The following is a 6,472-nucleotide window of genomic DNA, read 5'->3' on the forward strand; positions in this document are numbered from 1 at the left end:
ACTTATAATTTTCTCATGCGGTAAATATCGTGTCTTAGGTATTTCATCGTAAACACAAACTCTAGAATTTACAGCGCTAAATAACCAAATGACTGGCTTAATAATCAGTCAGCCTCTGACCGAACAGTATTTTTCTTTGTAGTTACTTCTTTTTAAACAAGAGCAATATACAAAGACTGCAGAGCAGCAATACGTCATTTAGGATTTTTTTTTTTTTTTCTGAAATTCTATTCATTAAGATAATGTAGCCTCCCAGTGACACAGCAGGATGTCTGTGGACTTGCAACGCTAGAAACCGGGTTTCGGTACCCGTGGTGGGCAAAGCACAGATAGCCCAATGTGTAGCTTTGTCCTCAATTATGAACAAAACAAACAAGATATAAAATAACAAATATTTAATACCGTTATTTTAAGGAGAATGGCTAGTTGTATATAAAGAAATGGTTGTATATCATTCAAGATAAGTATATATTAATTAATATTATTATATACATGTGTATGATACCGCCAGATGGAGCTTAAATACGTTTAGGTGTATGTATAATATGATATAAATAAGTAAATATACAGTATACATGTCAGTATGAAAGTTAATCATCTTTAGCTTATTGAATTATATGTATATCAGTTTAGATTTGCCCCCCTCCTCATTTCCAGGTTCTATAATCATGGTGGGTAAAGTGCATATAGCCCTTTATGTGGCTTAACGCAAGCAAACAAACGGTTTTAGTTTTCTTTGGAAAAGGTACATTTTTAGCAGAGGGCAGTAGAGAATTCAAACGCCACGACACGGGACTGATGGGAGTTGTGTAAGAGGATTGTTTACTGTATTTTGTTACACTTGTTTTCGTGTATGATACCTTTTAGTTTTAGCTTAATCATCAAGTTTAAGTAATACTAATAATTCTCTAAGTCTAATCCTCTTGGAATATATTAGTATTAGTAGCAGTACTAAGTAGTAATATTAATACTATAAATATAATGCAAGCATGGTTTGCAGTGAAAATTACAGTTGCCTTATAATAAATATAACTTATAATTTATACTAGGGGGTTAAAATATCTTGTTTTTCAAAATGCGTTGTATATTCTGTAGAGATTTAGATATTATGGAAATAAATTTAGAAAAAAAATGTTCTTTAAGTTACAGGTTAACTTTTAAGTTTAATCTTTATTCTCTATATAATAAAAAGTTTATTTCTGCCAACGTTTTGCTATTATCCAAATGAAGCTGCAATGGTGAAACATTGGTTGAAATAAAAAGTTTATTATCTAGAAAGTAAAGATCGTTTTTTTGTTTTTAACTTTACCACCACAATATAGTTAGATTAGAATAGCTTAACCATTCATGCTCAAATATCTCGCACATGTTCATTGATAATCTGCGTTGCCAGTAACTAAGGTAATTTAAATGTAACAATAACATTTAATTTTAAGATAGAAGGCATAAACTTTAGATGGTATTTGTATTAAATCATTCTAAGATGAGTATTAGTTTAATAATTGTTAGAATATAGAATAACATTCATTATAATGTTAAATTCTATAATATATTATATATATATAATAATACATATAATACATGTATGTATGCATATTGAAAACAAGCAAACAAAACAAAAAATAGTCTTAGGGCTCCCATTATACAAATTAGCAATAATAAATATTAGACTTGTAAAGCCCAAACTTTGATGTACTACTACTAGTGATGCTAGAACTCATAGTAACTAAATTACTATTAACATTTAGCTGTTAATACCAGAACACAAAATAATGATAGTGATAACTAAAAATCAGAGAATAAGAACAAGAAAAATTTGATTTGTAAGATTGCTCTCAATAATAATGTTAGACACTTTTCAAAGAAATAACATTAAATCACACATAAAAGATCAAATAAGTACTTGCAATAAGAACTTTTAAGAAATAAAATATATTTCATATTATGTACAGTTTCACAAGTCTATAACCAAATGCCTCTCTCATCCTTGCGAGTCTAACTTCAGTTCTTAAGGCTTTTTCTTTTCTTGCCAAACCATAAGATTTAATGTCACGTGACTAACTCCTTAACATTTGCTTTAGATAATTTATCATGAACTTATTATCCATACATTGCCTTTTGGAGAAACTTGTGCTTGTGTCTTGATATAAGATCTACTCTTAATATTTAATATACATTAGGAGGCAGATGAGTGAGCTGGCATTTAAGTTAAATAAAGATATAGCTGAACTAAATGATAGAAGGAAAAAATACTTAAATTACAAAAAATTAATCAGTCATCAGTTCACCTTTTGAATCCTTTTAATGTACCAGCCTCCACTAAAGCTAAAGGCTACTTATTCCATAAACAAGTCACCCTGTTAGAAAAGTGAATCTTGCTTAACTGTCTTTTTCTGAATTCTGTTCTTTTATTCTATTGTCTTCAACAACAAAGAATTCAGGTCCTTATCTAATCTATCCCTGGTTAATCGTATAAACTTAATAAGATCTTATCAAGAGAAAATATGTTATGAGATCTTCAATAAGTCAGTACCTTTACTAATCCCAGAAAACTCAAACTCTACACAATATCCCAAGTGAGCCCTAAATTCTTATTAACTTATTTTCCTTATAATCAGTATTTTTGTAAATATGCATTAAAAGTTTGTGAGCTTTACTGTATTAGTCTTGATGACATCAGTGACTTATTTAATAGTAATACTTTGTCTATATTCTTTTCTCGGTCAAACCATTGAGTACTGTATATTTCATGTATGTGTGCAGTTGAAGTTTTGAAAAAACTTACTGTTCAATGGACAGAATGCTAGAAAAATTACTTTCATTCTTAGATATCTGTTTACCCCATCTAGAGCTGGCCAATTAACGAAATTTGCTAATTGATTAATCAATGGCCTTATTTATTGATTACTTTTAATTTATTGATTAGTACACTGTTTTTCAAACAGCAAAAAAAAAAAGTGATGTCAGTTGGTGCCAACCAGTTGCTTTACTTCTAGCCAGCAGAGAAAAAAAATGTTTGTGGGGGCTGCTAGCTAGTTGTGAAGCAGATAGCCCTAATAGCTTCACTATAACAAAGACAAGGCAAGCAAGTTTGGTGTCAGTGAGAATCGTATCCTAGACCCTCTAAATATGAGCTCCTCCCTGAATCACCAAAACTAAACAAACTTAAAGTAAAAAAGAACACCACCTTCTAAGGCTACAATTGGGCAGAACACAGCTTATTATGTAACTTTATGCTTAACACCAAACCATCGTAATAGAAATATTTTGGTAATTCAGGTGTTTGAATAATGAAAAGTATCAATAATTAGAAATGCTAATTTTGATTAGTTGACTATTTTCATGACAATAGATATAATTGGAGTTTTGGTTAGTTGTTGGAATAATTGTAAACAGTTTTAATTGGAAATTAATTTTGATTAATCAATTTGACTACAATTTTGATTGATCAATTAGTTTATATAACACCAATCAATGTAATTACTACTCGTAGGTTATTGATTAAATCACCCAGCTCTAGCCCCCTCCCTGTCCTACAGAACTATAACTTTTAGGATTTTGCTTTCAAATATCTATTTATTCTATAGACCTTTGTTGTTAAAATGTTGTATGTCCATCAATTCATTGCTGGTGGAATCTCTGTTTTATCTGTATTGGTGTGTGTCTCATTTTGCATCTAAGGTTTTCTTATTCATATATTTTATAGCCTTTTTACATTTAGTCATTAGGATTTCACAGCACAAAAAATTGTCATGCTATGGGATTTCAATCACAGAAGTGAAGCAAAGTTTAAAGAAAGCAAAGAAACCAAAATTTGGTAATGGTGCTTTTATTTAATTGTGAACTTCTAAAGGCTCTTGATCATGAGCATTTTAATTTTTTTAATTCATGTGTTGTCTTTCTGAGAGTACCATTAACCATGTAATATAGTGTTAATGAACTACACTTTCAGAATATACAAACAGTACTATATCTCATCTACATTCTGTGCATTCCTCATAAATTCTACTTAAATACCTAACTTGTATTTTATCAGTTCATTTGTAGCTTCTATACAGCTAGCACCTAAAAAACCTCAAGGCCAAACATTTATGGTTTGTTTTGAAATAATAATTAAAAATAATGTTAAATTTTAAGAGTATAGATCATTAAGTTCTCATTTCGTATCTTACTGTTTAATATTTTTTTAACTATCCTTTTTTTGTAATTTTTATTACTTTATGTTACATGTTCCTCCTAGAGCTGGCAGTCATACTTTACTTCACTACTACTGTAGATAAAAGGAAGTAAATAATATTATTTTATTAATTTAGATATTTTTGTTTAATATTGATATATGTGTGACTGAGTGTCTGTGTATTAAAGAGATATGTATATTTGTGTATATAGTTTTGTTTTGAGGTTGAGAGGTATATAGTTCAGAATTATCATGAACTTGCTTGACTCTAGAAATTTACCAGGCATATTTTTTCTAGCAATAGAAAGAACAGTGTGAAAGAAAAAATTACTTGTCCAATGGGCAAATTATAATGGTAAAACTTGCCCCAGCATTTGGTGATAGGAATTCCACACTCGTTATATGATCCAAATTGTGATAAACCAAAGTATTACCTTGTACTTAATATAAGTGAAGTATGTGTTCAACTCATCAATCATTCAAAGTAATTTTTAGTACCTTAACAACTGGTATTAATTTTCACAAAGTTTAATGTCATCATTATACGTCCTTAATAATTATACTCCTATTGGTGTCATGGAGGCAAATAAGTAAGAGTAAAAACCCAAGCAATGAAACCTGAGGCAAACCACCAGTAACAACATTTCATGTTTACTGGACTCCATTAATAACATTTTCTTTCTGTCACCCAGCCACTCTACAATCTGGTCAACCAGTCTTCCCCTTTCAGGGGATCTTATATAAGCTCTGTTTTCCTGCCATATTTGTGGAGAGGTGTTGGGAAGGTATTTCAGAGGTAAATTCCTGTTTGAAATTCATTTTATTTCTAAAAATGTAAAATTATAATCAGGTAGTTTTAACTCTGAAATACTGAAAGCCAGAATATATCTTATTTCTTAGGGCTTTTACAATTTCTCCAGTCAAACCTCTGACCACCTGTTCCCTGTATCATCTTTCTTTTAAGACATTTTCTTCTTCTAGCTTGTGAGAGACATCACTCAGATATTTTTATTTTAGATGCCTCCTGCACTATTTCACAAGAACAAGATGATTTTATTTCTAGACTGCACTTCCCAAAACTTGGGTTGGCCAGAAGGGTGATCAGATGTTTTTTCCAACCATATTCCCATCAATTTCTTCTTGATACAATCATTCAGAACCTGCTAGTTTACTTCGTCCTGTTTAAGCAGTATGATGTTTCCTCATTCACACAGCTTGATTTAGAGGCAATCCATGGGACTTGTATACTTATCAAAATTTATCTCCTCTCACTTTGACTAGATAGGTTAAGCAGCTTATCTAGCTTGTCTATTTCTCCACGTGCAATAATGCGTTTCATCTTTTTAATGTTACTTTCCATCAAGTTCATTATTTCATGGGTTATCTTGCCTCTGGTCATCAATGTCCCCTGAATGTGAATGTGGACAACCTCAGACACCTTTAAATCATATTGAGTTTTTATCAGCCTCTGTTTTAAGTCTCCTTCCTATTTTCAAGTCATTTCAGAGGCTTTCAGGAAATGGGTTGTTGATAATTTGCTTTCATACAATATGTACATATCAATAAAAAAATATTAACAAATAAATATCAAGAAGTTTCCACGAACCTTAATCAGCTTATTTGTGGAAAACTCCTTAATAACTGTGATGAACATTTTCTATATATATTAATAAATATAAATAAACAAAACACAAAAAGGCAAAATTCATATTAGAAATCTATCTTAATCTTCATTTTATATTAACATGTATCTGAAATCAACAACTTATTGAACATAACACAAAAACATAATATCCTGTAATGCTATTGTACTTATATAACAAACAAGCAATAACGTAGATATTAAAAATTTAAATTAATATAATATTAATCCTATATGCATAAAGTACCATTCAATGAATATTAATCAGTTTGTCTATGAACATCAGTTAATAACCAATCTTTTATTTTTTTTTTAGCTCTGCAGTTGTATTTATATTCCATAACTCCCTGGGGAGTTGGTTCATTATATATAGTATTCTCTTTTACTTTTAGTTTTATTTTTCAAGTTCATTTAAAATAGAATAACTGATTTCTTATAATTTCATTTATTAATGTAACATTTGTATTAAGTTCATCAATTTTATTTAACCCGATGACTACCGGCTACTTACTTTCTTAGTAGGCATTGCAAGTCTTGCTATATTTCATTCCAACAATAAAACTAGTGGACGAATATTTTCAAAAATTCATAAATACTTTGACAAATGTAGGTAGTTTAAGAAACATAAAGCCTATTACTTTTAATAAATTTAA

General features: G+C 29.9%; 1 pseudogene; it reads left to right on the plus strand.

Moving 5' to 3' along the window:
* The first annotated feature begins 570 nt into the window (after positions 1–570).
* The window catches only part of LOC106459118, a 31,812-nt pseudogene continuing 25,910 nt past the window's right edge, over positions 571–6,472 (plus strand).

Source organism: Limulus polyphemus, unplaced genomic scaffold (genome assembly GCF_000517525.1).
Source record: "Limulus polyphemus unplaced genomic scaffold, Limulus_polyphemus-2.1.2 Scaffold561, whole genome shotgun sequence".
Lineage (NCBI taxonomy): Eukaryota > Metazoa > Arthropoda > Merostomata > Xiphosura > Limulidae > Limulus > Limulus polyphemus.